Source organism: Choloepus didactylus, chromosome 24, assembly GCF_015220235.1.
Source record: "Choloepus didactylus isolate mChoDid1 chromosome 24, mChoDid1.pri, whole genome shotgun sequence".
NCBI lineage: Eukaryota > Metazoa > Chordata > Mammalia > Pilosa > Megalonychidae > Choloepus > Choloepus didactylus.
In genome coordinates, this window is record NC_051330.1 from 24916468 (window position 1) to 24936641 (window position 20174).

A 20174-nucleotide genomic window follows, 5' to 3' on the forward strand; every position below is an offset into this window, starting at 1 on the left:
CCGGCAATGTGCCAGCTGGACAAGGGTCTGCTAAATCCACAGGGAATTAGCAGGTGAAATCAGGAGTCTGTGCTCTGAAAATGAGTGAGTAAGCCTGCTGAATGTCCAGCAGCCCCACTGCAGTGGGGAAACTGTGGTTGGTGTTTGGAGTTGGGCGAGTTCTTTTTAAAAACCCAAAAGCAGCTGTGGATACAGCAGTGAGAACCACACAGGGAAGTGTGGCAGGAACAGCATCTCCACAACCTGTGAATATGCCTCAATATCTGGCATGGATGATAGCCTTTTGCACACACACTGCTAATTATCTTGGAGCTAGGAAGGCAGAGGTTAGCCAAAAGGGGGGATAAAAACCATGCCCCTTACAGCCATCTTCCCAGCAGGCTGGGAATGCTCCTGCCAGGCACTGGTACTGCAGCCCAGAGCTGTGCCCCAAAACCCAGTGCAATGGGTACTGTTTCCAGCAATGCACAAACATGCCACAATATCTGGCATGAACAATAGCCTTTCACACACCTGCAGCTAATTGTCCCAGAGCTAGGAAGGCAGAGTGGTGCAAAAAGGGGGAAATTAACATGCCCCATTCAGCCATCTTTTCAGCAGGCTGGGAATGCCCCTACATGGCCCAGCAGCTCAGAACTTCTCTTGAGGGTTGGCACACACTTGTGATGTAGCACAGTCTTCCCTCAGCAGAGGCCCTAGAAGGGCATGGCTTGGAAGAGGAATCCACTCAGAAATCCCAAGGACCATATGCCAACATCAACGTCTTGTGGGTCAGCAGCAGAGACAATCTGTGGTGAGACCGAACTGAAGGTTTAGACTCTTGGAATAGTCTTAAATCTCCAGGAACACCTGGGAGGTTTGATTGTTAAAGCTGCCCTTGCTTCCTAACTGCTCAGACACACACCCCACATTCAGGGTGGACAGCACCAAATACACATGCAAAACTGATGCACCAATTAGACCCCACAAGAATCAGACCCCCACATGCCACAAAGATAAAGTTGGGGACAACTGGCTTGAGGGCAACAGGTGGCTTGCAGATGCCACCTGCTGGTTAGTTAGAGAAAGTATATATAACCAAGCTGTAGATCTGACAAATTAGAGAGAAGTCTTTGAATTGCCATACATATCTTAAAAGAACTCTATCAAGTTAAGCAAATGCCAAGAGGCCAAAAAACAACAGAAAATTTTAAACCATATGAAAAAAACAGATGATATGGATAACCCAAACCCAAACACCCAACTCAAAAGATCAGAAGAGATGCAGTACTTGGAGCAATTAATCAAAGAACTAAAGACAAAAAATGAGACCATGGCACAGGATATAAAGGACATGAAGAAGAGCATAGCACAGTATATAAAAGACATGAAGAAGAGCCTAGAAGAGCATAAAGAAGAAATTGCAAGAGTAAATTAAAAAATAGATGATCTTATGGAAATAAAAGAAACTGTCAATCAAATTAAAAAGATTTTGGATACTCATAGTATAAGACTAGAGGAAGTTGAACAACAAATCAGCAACCTGGAGTACAACAAAATGGAAAATGAAAGAACAAAAGAAAGAATGGGGAAAAATTGAAAAAACTGAAATGGACCTCAGGGATATGATAGATAATATAAAACACCCAAATATAAGACTCATTGGTGTCCCAGAAGGGGAAGAGAAGGGTAAAGGTCTAGAAAGAGTATTCAAAGAAATTGTTGGGGAAAATTTCCCAAACCTACTACACAACATAAATACACAAAGCATAAATGCCCAGTGAACTCTAAATAGAATAAATCCAAATAAGCCCTCTCTGAAACATATTCTGATCAGACTGTCAAATACTTAAGAGAAGAAGTAAGTTCTGAAAGCAACAAGAGAAAAACAATTCACCACATACAAAGGAAAAAACACAAGACTAAGTAGTGACTACTCAGCAGCCACCATGGAGGTGAGAAGGCAGTGGCATGACATATTTAAAATTCTGAGAGAGAAAAATTGCTAACCAAGAATTCTTTATCCAGCAAAGCTCAACTTCAAAATTGAGGGAGAGGTTAAATTTTTCACAGACAAGCAAATGCCGAGAGATTTTGCTAATAAAAGACCTGCCCTACTTGAGATACTTAAGGGAGCCCTACTGACAGAGAAACAAAGAAAGGAGAGAGAGACATGGAGGAAGGTTCTGTAACATTAGATGAAGATGCATTTTTTAAGCCATATAGTGACCATTGACTCTAAATTTGGCTTTATTATCATCATAGTCATCATAAGACACAACCCTACGTTGAATTATTTTTAATTCCATATTTCAGAGAGGAATAAACAGACATTGCAGAATGGTGACATTATGAAAGAGAAAACATACTTGGTATCACATCTTATGCCATGCTACCATTTCTTTAACTCTATTTCAAATGGATAACTCAGGTTTATGGCATGGCATTCTTTCTGAAACACTAGAAGTCAGAAGATGAAGATACTTGCCTCATTTTTCTGACTTGCTGATTGTAAATGTGGTCATCTCACTTAACTTGTAAGATGACTCTTAGTTTCCTAATTGATAAACAGGAATTAGACTAAGAATAATTAAAAACTATCAAATTTAAGTCCAAAAATATAGACTTCTTTTGAAATCCAAAGGAATACACTTACACTTTTTGAGACCATTGAAAAATGTGTGTTCTCAATTATGTTTTATTCGCTGGTGTAGATTAGATGCCATTGTCTGGAGATAGGCATGGGATATATAAAGCAAAGGCATATAGGAAGCAGTGTTGGTGAAAATGTCTATTTATACATGGAGAGACATCTGTTATTGTAGTCATTGAACCACTAAATTTAAATGGCAATTATTAACTTCTATTTCATACACTGAAACAAAAGAACATTAATTGCAGACACAAGATTTACTATTTATTGCATAGATAATGGAAACTCCTGAATCTTTTTAGCTTTTGAGTTCAGATAGAGGGTTTGTCAAAAAAAAAAAGTCTATTTACTCTCTGATCCCTTAGCTTGTATAGTTTACAGTGAGAATTCCTACAAACAAAACAAAATTATCTCAATGCATTTAGTTCCTTGGTTCAGATAAAAATAATTTGAATAGCATGGGTTATGTGTAGGCATGTTTGTAAATATACAAAGGAGGAAGAAGGGGAAGTATTGATCTGTATTCAGATTTGTTCTGCAACCTATGTATGGTGAGAATAGTGCAACAATATCCTCATCTGTAAAATTTGTAACACAGCCGCTATTTTGTGATATCAAATAAGATGACTGTAAATATCTGAAAATTAAATACTATTCTGAAACTTTAAAAAAATAACAGAGGAGCATATAGGGAAAAAATATACCTATTGCAAACTAATTACAGTTAGTAGTATTTTAACATTCTTTCATCAACAGTAACAAATGTACTATACCAATACTATGAGTCAACAATGGAGGGAGGGTAGTTAGGGGTATGGGAGGATTTGAGTTTCCTTTTTTGTCTGTATTTCTTTTCTGGAGTAGTGAAAATGTTCTAAAAATTGAAAAAAAAAATTAATTGTGGTGATGGGTGCTGTATGATGGTACCAGGGGCAATTCATTGTACACTTTGAATCTTTGGATAATTGTATAGTATGTGAACAATTTCAATAAATAAAAAAATTTAAAAAAAGAATACATTGGAAGAACACAAGGAAGAACTCAACAGTGTGAGAAAACCAATAGTAGAACTTACGGGAATGGAAGGCACAATAGAAGAGAAGAAAAACACGATGAAGAACTTACAACAGCAGATTTGAAAAGACAGAAGAAAGTATTAGTGAACTAGAGGCCAACACATCTGAAATCTTACACACAAAAGAACAAATAGGGAAAAGAATGGAAAAAATATGAGCAGGGAATTGAACGACAACATGAAGCACACAATTATACATGTCATGGGTGTCTCAGAAGGAGAAGAGAATGGAAAAGGGGCAGAAAGACTAACGGAGGAAATAATCCCTGTAAATTTCCCATCTCTTTTGAAAGATATAAAATTAAAGATTCAAGAAGGGCATTGTACCCTAAACAGAATAGATCTGAATAGACCTACTCAAAGACACTTACTAATCAGATTCTCAAATGTGCAAGAAAAAGAGAGAAAGAAAAAAATAATAAACATTACAGCAGAAATAAATGAAACGGAGAACATGAAAACAATACAGAGACTCAATAAAACAGGATCTTGGTTCTTTGAGAAAATCAAAACAAATTGATGGATGCTCTGGCTAACAAAAAAAGGAGAGGATGTAAATAAATAAAATCAGAAATGGAAATAACCACTCACCCCACAGAAATAAAGGTGATAATGAGAGGATATTATGAGCAACTATATGATAATAAACTAGACAACTTAGATGAAATGGACAATTTCCTAGAAAAGCATGAACAAGAAACACTGATTCAAGGATAAATAGAAAACCTCAACAAAAAGATCACTAGTAAAGAGATTGAATCAGTCATCAGAAAGCTGCCACAAAAGAAAAACCCAGGACCAGATGGCTTCACCTGTCAATCCTACCAAGCATTCAAGAAAGAATTAGTATCAATCCTGCTCAAACTCTGCAAGAAAATTGAAGAGGAGGGAAAGCTAACTAACTCATTCTATGAAGCCAACATCACCGTGATACTAAATCAGAAAAAAAGATACTACAGGAAAAAAAAATTAAAGACAAGTGTCTTTAATAATATGGATGCAAAACCTGCAAAAAAAAGATACTTGCAAATCAAATCCAGCAGCACATTAAAAGAACTATATACCATGACCAAGTGGGATTTATTCCATGTATGCAAGGCTGTTTCAATATAAGAAAATCAATTAACGTAATACACCACATCAACAGATAAAAGTGGAGAAACCATATGATTTTCTTGATTGATGCAGAAAATTCAAAAGGCATTTGACAAAATTCAACATTGTTTCTTGTTGGAAACACTTCAAAGGATAGGTATAGAAGGAAACTTCCTCAACGTGATAAAGGTAATATATAAAAACCCAAAGCTAACATCATACTCAATGGGGAAAGACTGAAAGCTTTTTGTTCAAATTTGCTAATGCTGCCAGAATGCAAAACACCAGAGATGGATTGGCTTTTATAAAATGGGGTTTATTTGGTTACACAATTACAGTCTTAAGGTCATAAAGTGTCCAAGGCAACACATCAGCAATTGGGTACCTTCATTGGAGGATGGCCAATGGTGTCTGGAAAACCTCTTAGCTGGGAAGGCACGTGGAAGGCATATGCTCCAAGGTTCTGGGTCCAAAACAGCTTTCTCCCAGGATGTTCCTCTCTAGGCTGCAGTTCCTCAAAAATGTCACTCTCAGTTGCTCTTGGGGTATTTGTTCTCTCTTAGCTTCTCCAGAGCAAAAGTCAGCTTTCAACAACCATCTTCAAACTGTCTTTCATCTGCAGCTACTCTCTCAGTTTCTGTGCATTCTTCAAAGTGACCCTCTTGGCTGTGGCAAGCTCACTCCTTCTGTCTGAGCTCATATAGTGCTCCAGTAATTTAATTCAGACCCACACTGAATGGGCGGGGCAACACCTCCATGGAAATTATCCAACCAAAGTTCTTGCCCACAGTTGACTGAATCACATCTCCATGGAAATACCCAAAGGATTCCAAAAGCTAATCAACACTGATATGTATGCCCACACAAGATTGCATCAAAGATAATGGTGTTCAGGGGAACATAATACATTCAAACTGGCACATTCCACCCCCAAACCCCAAAATGAGAAGATCTTTCCCTATACAAAATACATTCATCTCATACCAATATCACAAAAACTTAAATCATTTCAGTAACAATAGGTAAGTACAAGATCCCATCAAAATAAGTTACAGGCATGATCTTACCTAATGTAAAATTCCTCTCTAGCTGTGGACATGTGAAACTTAGAACAAGTTATGTACCTCCAAGATACAAAGGAGGGACAGTCATAGGATAAACATTGCCACTGACATACGCAGAAACTGAAAGGTAAACAGGGTTAAAAGGACCAAAACAGTTCCTAAAACCTGCAGGGCAAACTTCATTAGATTTCAAAGTCTGAGAGTCATTTACAGAATGATGTTGCATCTTTGGGGCTTGAGGCAGCAGGAGTCTAACCCTGTCTAACGGCCTTTGCAGCAGCCCTTTCCTCTCCAAACACTGGGGTGAGTGCTTCAACATATCCACACATTGGGGAGACCACCTTCTTGGTCCCACCCTCTGCAAACATTGGGGCAGCACCCAGCTTCTCTTCCATCTCCAGAGCACATACTCAACACCTTCAGAACAGTGGGGTGCTGGCCAGGCTCTCCCCAGTCCCCTGGGAAAGTGCTCCACCCTCTTTGAGGCCTGAGGTGGCAACACCTTTCCTGAACATTGAAGTGGAAGGCCCACCCTCAACCTTTGGGTCAAACTCACCGTTTCCATGCATGTGAGCCACTCTACTTTCCCAGCCTGAGACCTCTTCACTGCAGACCTCAACCTGCATGGCTCTGTCTTTGAAGAAATTTTTCCTTCAATTTGTTCCTGGTCTGACTCCTCCAGTCCTGACAGGCAGTGGCTCTGTCTGCAAAGAGCTCACAAAAATTCTATTGGCTTCACATGAAGCACACAGGGGTCAAAGCCATCAGGCAATAAGACTTTCCACAAATCCTTTCTGCTTAAATCTATCTCCAATCTTGGCTTGTACTGAAATGGCAGCTGGGTTGCATGTTTGGTTATACCATCATGTTGGGCTATAGCTTCTGGGGTTTCATTCCCTGGAAGCCCAGAGATTTTCAGGTTATCAATTTCTGGTTTCTTTGAAACCAAGAGTTCATTTCTCAGCTCATCTCTTTCCTCTCACATTTTACTATAAGCTGCAAGTAAAAGCCAGGATACTTCTATATTTTGCTTGGAGATCTCATCAACTAAATATTCCAGGTCATTGCTTTCAAATTCTGCCTTCAATCCAAAACCAGGACTCAATTTTGCCAAATTCTCTGCCACTTTAAAATGAGGATCGCCTTCCTTTCTAAGTTTGCAACAACGCATTCATCATTTCTGCTCAAGGCCCCATCTGAAGTATCTTTAGAGTCCATATTTCCACAGTCTCTTCAAAGCAGTTTAGGCCTTTTCTATCAACCTCCCCGCAATTCTTCCAGAATCTTCCCCTTATCCATTTAAAAACCCATCCCAACATGTTTGGTATTTGCAAACTCAGCAGCACCCCACGTCTGGTATCAAAATCTATTCTAGTTTGCTAATTCTGCCTGAGTGAAAAATACCAGAGAAGGATTGGCTTTTATAAAAGGGGGTTTATTTGGTTACACAGTTACAGTCTTAAGGCCATAAAGTGTCCAAGGTAACATATCAGCAAACAGGTACCTTCACTGGAGGATGGCCAATGGTGTCTGCAAAACCTCTGTTAGCTGGGAAGGCACGTGGATGGCATCTCCTCCAAAGTTCTGTGTTCAAAATGGCTTTCTCCCAGGATGCTCCTCTCTAGGCTGCAGTTCCTCAAAAATGTCTCTCTCAGTTGCTCTTGGGGCATTGTCCTCTCTTAGCTTCTCCAGAGCAAAAGTCAGCTTTCAACAGCCATCTTCAAACTGTCTTTCATCTGCAGCTACTCTCTCAGCTTCTGTGTATTCTTCAAAGTGTCCCTCTTGGCTGTGGCAAGCTCACTCCTTCCGTCTGAGCTTATATAGTGCTCCAGTAATTTAATTCAGACCCACCCTGAATGGATGGGGCAACACCTCCATGGAAATTATCCAACCAAAGTTCTTGTCCACAGCTGATTGAATCACACCTCCATGGAAATACCCAAAGGATTCCAAAATCTAATCAACACTGATATGTGTGCCCACACAAGATTGCATCAAAGATACTGGCTTTTAGGGGGACATAATACATTCAAACTGGCACACTTTTTCTCAAAGATCAGGAAAAGGCAAGGATTCCAACTGTCACTATTGTTCTTCAACATTGTGCTGGGTGTTCTAGCAAGAGAAATTAGGCAAGAAAAAAATTAAAATTGTCCAAATTAGAAAGGAAGAAGTAACTTTCACTATTTGCAGATGACATGATCTTATATGAAGAAAATCCCAAATAATATACAGTAAAGCTACTAGAGCTGATAAAGAAGTACAGCAAAATGGCATGTTACAAGATAAATATGCAAAAAGCAGTAGTGCTCTGTACACTCGGAAGGAGCAATGTGACGTGGATATCAAGACAAAGTCCCATTTACAATAGCAACCCAAAGATTGAAATATATGGAATAAATCTAATTGGTGACCTAAAAGACCTACACACAGAAAACTATGAATAATTGCTAAAGGAATTCAAGAAGTACCTAAATAAATCAAATGACAGCCACGTACATGGGTTAGAAGAATAAATATAGTTATAATGCCAATAATATACAAATTGGTTTATAGATTCTGTGCAATCACCAATTAAAATCTCAGTAACTTACCTAGCAGAATTAGAAAAACCAATAATTAAATTTATTTGGAAGGGCAGGGCACCACGAATAGATAAAAATGTCTTGAAAAGGAAAAATAAAGTGAGAGGTCTCACACTACCTGAGTATAAAGTATATTACGAAGCTACAGTGCTCAAATTGCATGGTACTGGCATAAAGACAGATGGTACTGACCAGTGGAATAAAACTGAGTGTTCAGAGGTGGACACCTTCATCTATGGACAATTGATCTTTGATAGGGCATTCAAGTCAACTCAACAGGGAGAGAGCAGCCTCTTCAACAAATGGTGCTTGGAGAACTGGATATCCATATTCAGAAAAAGGAAAGAGGACCCCCACCTCACCTTGTATCCAAATTTAACTCAAACTTGATCAAAGACCTAAACGTTAGAGCTAAGACAATAAAACATATAGAAGAAAATGTAGGGAAATAGTTTAACAATCTTTTGATTGTAGGTGGTTTCCCAGACCTTATACACAAAGCATGAACAATGAAAGATTAAATAGATAAATGGGATCTCCTCAAAATTGAAAACTGTTTCACATCAAAGGACTTTCTCAGGAAAGTAAAATAACAGCCTAGGCAATGGGAGACAATATCTGGAAACCACATATGAGATAAGGGTTTATTATTGAGAATATATAGGTACCACAATTCAATAACAAAAAGATAAACAACCCAATTGAAAACTGGGCAAATGACATAGATACACACTTTTCCAAAGAGGAAATACATGTGGCTCAAAAGCTAAATGAAAAGATATTCAACTTCACTAGCGATTATGGAAATGCAAATCAAAACCACAATGAAATATCATCTCACACCTACTAGAATGGCAATTATCAAAAAAAAAAAAAAAAAAAAAAAGAAAGAAAGAAAATTGCAACTACTGGAGAGGATGCGGAGAAATAGGTACACTCATTCACTGTTTGTGGGAATGTAAAACGGTGCAACTGCTCTGGAAGGCTCTTTGTCAGTTCCTCAGGAAGCTAAGTATAGAATTGCCATATATTCAGCAATCCCATTATTAGGTATATATCCAAAGGAACTGAAAGCAGATACATGAATGGACATTTCCATACCAATGTTTATGTAGGCATTATTCATGATTGCCAGGAGAAGGAAACAGCCCAAATATCCATCAATGGAAGAGTGGGTAAACAAACTGTGGTATATACATACAATGGAGTATTATGCAGCTGTAAGATGGAATAAAGTCATGAAGCATGCAACAATGTAGATGAACCCTGAGGACATTATGTTGTGTGAAATAAGCAGAAACAAAAGGACAAATACTGTATGGTCTCACCAATATGACCCAACTATAATGAACAAACACTGAAAGTTAAAGTTGGGAACATAGGTTATCAGGAGATAGAGGGTAGAGTTTGGGCACCCGATGCGCAAAGAGTACAGAATGTTCAACAGGATTGATTTTAAGTACCCAGAAATGCATAGAACAATACTATATGATTGTTGCACAATATTGTAAGTATTATGAACAAAGCTGAATGTTAGTATGCTTAAAAGTGGAAAGCTAGGGGCATGTATGACACCAGAAGAAAAGATAGAGGATAAAAAAAAGTGTATAACTGTATAACATAGCAAATCCTAGAGTGGACATGGATGGTGATTAAGTGTAAAAATATGAGAAATTCTTTACTTGAGTGTAACAATTGCAAGGTGTTAAAAATGGGATGCTATATGGAAAAAAATATTTGATGCAAACTAGAGTCTACAGTTAACACTAACATTGTAGTGTTCTCTGATTAATTGCAACAAAGGCAATTTACCAAAGCTAAGTATCAATAAGAGTGGGACTTAAGGGAACAGTATGGGATTCTTTTTGTTGTTATTGTTTGTGCCAGTTTGAATGTATTGTGCCCCCAAATGCTATTATCATTGATGCAATCTTGTGTGGGCAGACATTATCAGTGTTGATTAGATTGCTTTGAGTGTTTCTTTGCTGATGTGCCCTACCCAGCTGTGGGCGATGACTCTGGATAATTTCCATGGAGGTGTTGCTCCACCCATTTAGGGTGGATCTAAGTTGAGTCATTAGAGCCATATAAATGAGCTGACATAACAGAAAGAACTAAGTGCAGCTGTGAGTGACGTTTTGAAGAGGAGCTACAGCCAAGAGGGACACTTTGAAGAAAGCACAGGAGCTGCAGATGAAAGACAGTTTGAAGACGGCCGTTGAAAGCAGACTTGCTCCAGAGAAGCTGAGAGAGGACAAATATCCCGAGTGCAACTAAGAGTGATATTTTTGAGGAACTGCAGCCTAGAGAGGAATGTCCTGGGAGAAAGCCATTTTGAAACCAGAACTTCGGAGCAGATGCCAGCCGCGTGCCTTCCCAGCTAACAGAGGTTTTCCAGACACCATCGGCCATCCTCCAATGAAGGTACCCGATTGCTGATGTGTTACCTTGGACACTTTATGGCCTTAAGACTGTAACTGTGTAACCAAATAAACCCCCTTTTATAAAAGCCAATCTATTTCTGGTGTTTTGCATTCTGGCAGCATTAGCAAACTAGAACATTGTTGTTTCTCTTTTCTTCTTTCTTTGTGGAAGAAATGGAAATGTTCTCATATAGATTGTGGTGCTGAATGTATAACCATGTAATTATGCTGGGAACCACTGATTGTACACTTAGGACAGATCATATGGTGTGTGAGTAGAACTGGTTAAAAAATAAACAGAGGGATACAAGTGCTGGAGAAGAGGTGAAGAGAGAGACATACCTACGTACTGTTGGTTGTGAAGTGAAATGATGCAGCCCTTCTGGAGGGCAGTGTGGTGGTTCACAGAAGTCTAAGTTTAGGGATGCCACATGATCCTGCAACCCTGATATTAGGTATATACTTGTAAGAACTGAAAGCAAGGACACAAATAGGCATTTGCACACTAGTGTTTATGGTGGCATTATTCATGATTTTCAATGGATGGAGGTGGCCTAAAGATACATCAACTGATGAATGGAAGAGTCAATTGTGGTGTATACATACAATGGAATATTGAGGGCAGCAGGAAGGAATGAAGTCATGTGGCATGCAACTAGGTGAATGAACCTTGAGACATTATGTTGAGTGAAATAAGTCAGAAACCAAAAGGAAAAACAATGTATTGTCTAATATAAACTAAATATAATGAGCAAACTCTGAGAATTGAATTTGAGTGCACAGGTTATCAGAGGATAGAAATTGGGCAGAGAATGGCCAGTTGATGATTAAGGAGTACAGAATGTTCAGGTAAGACTTATTTTAAAGGTTCCTAGATTGTAAGCTCTTAGAGCAGTCATATCTATTTTTGAGTTTTAATTGTAATTTCTAAATTCTGAGATGCTGTGCTCTTTGTGTATAACCTGGTAGTTCCCTGGAACATTGGGTAGCTTTGTGATACTTGAGACTCAGAGTTAGAATTCTGCAGCTCTGAAAGTCAGCATTACTCCATAAAGCAACTGTTAAAGGAGGTGAAAAAATGATCAGACTCCAATTAGAGATATGAATGAAACAGACCTGGTTAGGACTCAGATAATTCAGAATACAGGGTAAAGGATGATATTGTCTGTACTTTAAAACTTCAACTTCTGTGGGAAACCAAAGGAAGAGATGTTTATTTGGTCCCAAATCTAATTTTTTTGTAGCACACTATCTAATTTAACCTCTCTGGTCAGTTTATTTAAACCACCCAAACAAACGGAATCTAGAACATGGAATGAGATCTTACTATTATGTACAGGTTAATATAATACCTGGACACATTCCAGAGCATTTTAGGCAGAAAATATAAAAGTATTTGCAAAGTCTACTTGAGGGACTGGGGAAAATGAGGAACTATTAAACTTCAATGCCTGGGGAATTCCTGCTATTCTCTCTGGCACTAGGGGCTGAAAATTGTTTATGCCAAGCCCTTGGCTTTGAGACTTGCCTCTATGAAATTTATTTCTGCAATGGTGAAGCCAAGTCTTCATGTAGTTATGCCTAAGAGTCACCCCAGAGAGCCTCTTTTGTTGCTCAGATGTGGCCTCTCTTTAAGGCAACTCTGCAGATAATTCATTACACACCCCTCTACATGAGATATAACTCCCAGGGGTGTAAGTCTCTCTGACAATGTGGGATATGACTCACAGGGTGAGTCTGGCCCTGGCATTATGGGATTGAATGTGCCTTCTGGACAAAAAGGGGAAAAGAAATGGAACAAGATAGTTTCCATGGCTAAGAGATTTCAAATAGGGTTGTAAAGTCATTCTGGAGGTTACTCTTATGCAAGTTTTAGCCAGATATAGCAAACTACCACAGTATGTCAAGCTCCAACCAATAGCATTCCTGAAAACCATAGCAAGTGCACTGGGCTCTAAGTCTCTATAAGTTTTTTTTAGTAAGATTATTTTTTTCAGTAACTTAAGGCCTCCAGATTGATTCTATGCCAGATAAGCCTTGAAACCCAGAGGTACCAGTTTCTCCAAGAACATCAATCAGTTTCATGCCTCCCACTATAAGGTCAACACCCCTTTCCAGCATGACGAAGTTAAAGTAAACATTGTCCAGTGTGCTGGTTTGAAACTATTATGTACCCCAGGAAAGACTATGTTCTTTAGTGCAATCTTGCGGTGACAGACATTTTATGGGTTGGATCTTTTGATTAGGTTGTTTCCATGGTGATGTGACACACTTAACTGTGGGTGGGGCCTTTTGATTAGATTATTCTCATGGAGGTGTGATCCTGCCCATTCAGGGTGGATCTTGATTAATTTACTGGAGTCCATACAAGAGTTGAGAGCCAACATAGACCCAGATGCTTGAAGACGCAGGCAGAAAGATGTCTGGAGATGCAGGGACATGAAGCTCAGAATTTGCCCCAGAGAAGCTAAGAGAAGAATCCCTCCCAACCCCCACCCCCCACCCTCTGCCCCAGATGCTTAGAGAGAAACGTCCTGGGACAACAAAGGATGCACAGGATCTGAGAAAGAGAAGCTAAGAGAGACAAAAGCCCAGAGACATTTTGGAGAAAGCCATTTTTTAAACCAGACCCAGGGAGCAAAGGACCAGCAGGTGCCAGCCATGTGTCTTCCCACCTGACAGAGGTGTTCTGAATGCCATTGGCCATTCCTCAGTCAAGATATACTCTTGTTGATGCCTCAGTTTGGGCACTTTTATGGCCTTAGAACAGTAAATTTGTAACCTAATAAATCTCCTTTATAAAAAACCAATCCATTTCTGGTATTTTGCATAATGGCAGCTTTAGCAAACTGGAACACTGAGATATCCCTGAATGTTGAGAGAAAGATCAAATGACAGTGAGGAGGTGTAGCTCAGAAATTTGGATTTAACAAATGACTGCAAATACTGACCCATTATATAGATATTTCCATTTAGTATCTAGTGTTTTAGAATAGCCAGATAGAAATACATGAATTTGTTGAACTGAAATCTAGTAGCCTTGAGCTTTGATAATGACTGTATAACTATATAATCAGAAAAAGTCAGTTGTCCATGTTTGTATAGATCTACTTCTGGATGTTTTGTCCTGTTCTATTGATCTATATGTCTATCTCTGACAATGCTACACTGTCTTAGTTAATCTACCTCTATTGTAAGTCTTAAAATTGGTACTAGTGATTAAGAAGAAGGAATGGTAAGAGGTACGGGATGTTTGGGACCTTTTTCTTTTTATGTCTTTTTCTGGAGTAATGCAAATGTCCTAAAAATGATCATGGTGATGAATACACAAACATGTGATGATACTGTGAACCATCAGTTGTATACTTTGGATGGATTGTATGGTGTGTGACCATATCTCAGTCAAATTATTGTTAAAAATGCGTTACCATAAAAAGAAGTTACCTGCATGTTAAAAGGTTTGTCCAGTAAAGATATTTTTGAACATTAAGGTGCAAGTATGATGAGAGAATTCTGATGATGATAAAAGGGTAAAGAAGTAAAACAGACATATTGGAGAGAGCAAATAAAAAGATACTTATGAACAAAGAAAAGCCCAGGACCAGACAGCTTCACAGGTGAGTTCCACCAAGCATTCCAGGGAGAATTAATACCATTCCTGCTCAAACTCTTCCAAGATATTGAAGAGGGAACATTACATAACTCATTCTATAAAGCCAACATTACCTTATACCAAAGCCAGATAAAGATACTATAAGAGCTCTTCAGACCAAATGAATACAGATGCAAAAACCCAACAAAATACTTGCAAATGGAATCCAACAGCATATTAAAAAAATTATACACCATGATCAAATGAGTTGTATTCCAGGTATGCAAGGGTGGTTCAACACAAGAAAATAAATTAATGTAATGCATCACATTAACAAATTAAAAGAGAAAGACCACATTATCATCTTGATAGACACAGAAAAGGCATTTGATAAAATTCAGCATCCTTTCATGATCAAAAAAAAAACAACACTTCAAAAGGTAGGAATTGAAGGAAACTTCCTCAACATGATAAATGGCATATATGAAAAACCCCACAGCCTAACATCATACTCAATGGTGAGAGACTGCAAGCTTTCCGTCTAAGATCAGGAACAGGACAAGGATGCCCACTGTCACCACTGCTATTGAATATTGTGTTAGAAGTTCTAGCTACAGCAATTGGGCAAGAAAAAGAAATAAAATGCATCCAAATTGGAAAGGAAGAAGTAAAACTATTGCTATCTGCAGATGACATGATTCTATACTTAGAATATCCAAAAAAAATGACAGTAAAGCTACTTGAGCTAATAAGTGAGTTCAGCAAAGTGGCGGGATAGATACAAAATCAACTTGCAAAAATCAATGATGTTTTCATATAGAGTCAAGAGGTCATTCTGGAGGTTATGCTTATGCAAGCTTTAGCCAGATATTGCAAACTACCACAGTATGCCAAACCCCAACCAAGAGTTTTCCTGAAAACCCGAGGGAGGTCACTGGGCTCTGTCTAATTCTCTATAAAATTTTTCTTAGTGAGTTTATTTTTCAGAAACTTAAGGCCTCCAGATTGATCCCATGCCAGATAAGCCCTGAAACCCAGAAGTACCAGTCTTTCCAAGAACATCAACCAGTTTCATGCCTCTACCCCATAAGGTCAACATCCCTTTCCAGCATGAAGAAGTTAAAATGGTCATTGCCCAGATATCCCCTAAGATTGAGGGAAAGATCAGATGAGAGTGAGAAGGTATAACTGAGAAATTTGGATTTAACAAATGACTGCCAATAGTGACTCATCTAGATATTTCTTTTTCATGTCTAGTGTTTTAGAATAGACAGACAGAAATACATGAACTTGTTGAACTGTAATCTAGTAGCCTTGATCTTTGATAATGATTGTATAGCTGAAAGAAATATGTTAAAAAGAACAAATAAAGAAATCAATGGTGTTTCTGTACACTAGTAATGAGCTGAGGAAGTAATCAAGAAAAAAATTCCATTTACAATAGCCCCTAAAGAATCAAATATCTATGAATAAACCTAACCAAGGATGTAAAGGATTTGTACACAGAAAACTACAAAACATTGTTAAAAGAAATCAAAAAGCACCTGAATAAATGGAAAGACATTCTGTGTTCATGAATTGGAAGGCTAGATGTAAATAAGATGTCAATTCTACCCAAATGGATCTACAGATTCAATGCAATACCAATTAAAATTCCAACAACCTACTTTGCTGAATTAGAAAAACCAATAACCAAATTTACTTGGAAATGCAGGGTCCCACAAATAGCCAAAAATATCTTGAGAAAGAGGAATGAAGTGGATGGTCTCACTTTACCTGACTTTAAAGCATATTACAAAGCTACAGTGGTCAAAACAACGTGGTAATGGCTAAAAATAGACATACTGACCAATGGAATTGAATTGAATTGCTCTTTGATAAGGTTTGCAGGCCCACTCAGCTGGGCAAGAACAGCCTCTTCCATAAATGGTGTTGGGAAACTTGGATATCCATAAACAAAAGAATGAAAGAGAACATATATCTCTTATCCTATTCAAAAATTAACTCAAAATGGATCAAAGACCTAAACAGAAGAACCAGTACCATAAAACTCCTAGAAGAAAATGTAGGGAAATATTTTCAAGATCTAGTGATAGGCGTTAGTTTCTTAGACTTTACCCCCAAAGCAGAAGCAACAAAAGAAAAAATAGATAAATGAGAATTCCTCAGAAAAGGACTTTGTCAAAAGGGTGAAAAGGCAACTGACTCAATGGGAGAAAATATTTGGAAACCACATATCTGATAAGGGTCTGATATACAGTATATATAAAGAAATCCTAGAACTCAACATTATAAAGACAAACAACCCAATTCAAAAATGGGCAAAGGACATGAATAGACATGAAAAGACTTGAATAGACATTTCTCCAAAGAAGAAATACAGATGGCTAAGATATACATGAAAAGATGCTCATTATTTTCAAGTATATAAGATACACATGAAAAGATGCTCAGCTTCACAAGCTATTAGGGAAATGTAAATCGAAACCACAATGAGCTATCATCTCACAACTATTAGAATCATCTCACAACTATCAGAATGGCCGCTATTAAACAAACAGGCAACTACAAGTGTTGAAGAGGATATGGAGAAATTGGAACACTTATTCACTGCTGGTTGCAATGCAAAACGGTACAGCTGCTGTGGAGGATGGTTTGGCAGTTATCAGGAAGCTAAGTATAGAGTTGCCTTATAACCCGTCAATCCTGCTAATCAGATATAGCTGGAAGATCTGAAAGCACCGACGGAAAATGATGTTTGCACACCGATGTTCATAGCAGCATTTCTTCACAATTGCCAAATGATGGAAACAACCCAAATGTCCATCAACTGAGGAATGGATAAAGAAAATGTGGTATACACCTACAACGGAATATTATTCAGCAGTAAGAAGGAATGAAATTCTGAAGCATGCAACAGCATGAATGAACCTTGAGGACATTATTTTAAGTGAAATAAGTCAGACACAAAAGGGCAAATACAAATACTTCTTGATCTCAAAACTATAGCATGTAAACTCATAGACACAAAATATAGAATATGGGCTACCAGGTTAAAGAACGAGGAAAAAGAATGAGGAGTTGTTTTATATGTGCAGAATGTTTAACTAGGATGAAATTAAAAGCTTGGAAATATACAGAGGTGACGGTAGCATGTTATTGTAAGAATAATTAACAGCTCTGAATGGTGTGTGGGTATGGTGGAAAGGGGAAGTTTAGAGTCAGGTATGTCACCAGAAGGAAAGCTGGAGGTTAAAAGTTGGGACTATATAACAGTGAATCTTGTGGTAGACAATGCCCGTGATTAACTGTACAAATATAAAAAAGTTCTTTCATGAACTAGAGCAGCTGTATGACACTATCATAATGAGTTAGTATTAGAGGGGGCGATGCCGCGATGGAGCGCAGCCCAGGAGGGCGCCGGGGCCGGGCCCGAGCTACTGGCGGAGCACGAGCCGGAGCTGGAGCCAGAGCCAGGGCCAGGCCAGGATCCGGGACTGCAGGGCCGGGCTGCGCGTAGAGGCGGTGACAGAACCTCCCAGAGGCTGAGGGGCTTCCCCCTGGCGGGTGCCGGTGGCCAGGACCCAGCCAGCGCCCCCACCACCCCCCGGCCCGGTAGCGCCAGGATCCCCTCACCACATCCAGGACCCAATGACAGCTCCAGCACAGAGCGATCCCCAGCCTGGAAAGCGGGGACCTCGTCCGGATTCAGGAAACAGCGACCCCCTATGGTACTGCGAAGATTCCCCCTCTTCCATCTGGGCCCCCTAAGACCTAGGATGCAGAGACCCCGCCCCCCGTCCGGGATAACAGGGACCCCCCCCCCCCCCCAGATCCTGGTCAGTACAAATCCACACCTCAAGACACAAAGACCCAGTTCAGAATGCCTCTAGCTCAGGGGGGTCCTAGACCACCCCCCCCAACTCCAGTACATAGAAACTCCAAATCTAGAATAGCAAGAGATACCCCTCACCAGCAAAAGGCCTCGGGGACCCCCCCACCCCCAAAGCTACAGGACCGGGCCACTGAACCCTTCACGGCCCCCCTCGCATCCCAGCCCATAGTTGTGGCACCCTGTGCCCCTAGCGCCGGGCTGACGAAGACCTAGACCCCCTGTCCCTACATCCCCACAGACCCCAGCCCAGGAAGAAGATGAGTGTAGGCTGCCAGAGCCCGAGCCGCCCCACTCCCTACCCTGCTGTGGGCCGGGGGCCGCGCCTGGCCAAGCGCAGGCATGCCCCTTCTCACCGAAGACATGCAGGCATGACCCTCTGCATGCTGGCTGCCAGTGATGTCACCAAGCACTGTGAACTCGTCCAGGAGCTGGGCAAGGCACCTCAGGGAAGGTCAACCTGGTGGCCTACAAGGACACGGGCACGAAAATGGCCCTGAAGTTTGTGAACAAGAGCAAAACCAAGCTGAAGAACTTCCTGCGGGAGGTGAGCATCACCAACAGCCTGTCCTTCAGACCTTTCATCATCAAGGTCTTCGACGTGGTCTTTGAGACCGAGGACTGCCATGTTTTCGCCCAGGAATACGTGCCCGCCGGGCACCTGTATGACATCATCCCTCCTCAGGTGGGGCTCCCCAAGGACACAGTAAAGCACTGCATGCAGCAGCTGGGTCTGGCGCTGGACTTCGTGCAGGGAGCGGCAGCTGGTGAGCCACGAAATCAAGCCCGAGAACGTGCTGTTGTTCCACCGCGAGTTCGACTTCGGCATGACGCGCCAGGGCTGCCGCGTGAAGCACGTCAGTGGTTCCATCCCCTACGTGGCTCCCGAGGTGTGCCAGGCTGGCCACGCCGACGGCTTCCCCGTGGACACGGGCATGGACATGTGGGCCCTCGGCGTGCTCATCTTCTGAGTGCGCACGGGCAACTTCCCGTGGGAGGCGGTTTCGGGCGCCGACGCCGTGTTCGAGAAATTCTTGCGCTGGCAACCGGGCTGCCTACTGGGGCTGCTGTCGCAATGGTGCCGTTTCACTGAGTCTGCGCTGCACGTGTTCCAGCGCCTCCTGGACCTGGAACCCGAGTGCCACGGCCTGGCCAAGGAGGTCTTCTGCTTCCTCAAGCACGAGCTCACGTCGGAGCTGCGGCGCCGGCCCTCGCACCTCGCGCACAAGCCCTCCGGGAACCGCTTGCCGCCCGCGGGGCCGCTGCGCCTCGAGGCGCCGGGACCGCTCAAGCGGACAGTGCTGATCGAAAGTGGCGGTCCTCGTCATGGTGCCCGTTTCTGTGCCCCTGCCCGAAGCCGGACTGGCGCCCCCGGGGCCCCCCGGCAGGACCGACGTCTGCCCGGACAAGAGCAAAGGGCAGGTGATGCTGGCCACGGCCATCGAGATCTGCGTCTGTACTTCCCTCGGGCGCTGTACACGCAGCTGGAAGGGTGCGGGAAGCCACCATCGGCCCCTCCAGGAGTGCGCTCCGGCAGCAGCGGCGGCGGGAAGTCTCTAGCAGCCGCCACTGTGGCGGGAGGGAATACAGGTAGACTAGGTAGGGCTGCCTCGTCTGGAAGGCCGCGTGCCCCGCAGCAGGCTGGGGAGATAGTCACCCAAAGACCTCTCGCCCGGCCTGGCGGGATGGGGACTGGGCCCAGAGGAGCAGACCCTCCCAGGCCCGAGGATTCCGAGGTCTCCTGACTCCAGGAGGAAAGGAGCTTGGGGGCCCACTCCCCTGACATCTCCCTGAACCCTGGAGGCTGACTAGTCGC

General features: G+C 41.3%; 1 pseudogene; it reads left to right on the forward strand.

Moving 5' to 3' along the window:
• The first annotated feature begins 17855 nt into the window (after positions 1-17855).
• LOC119519965 lies at positions 17856-19918 on the forward strand (annotated as a pseudogene).
• Positions 19919-20174: the final 256 nt, after the last annotated feature.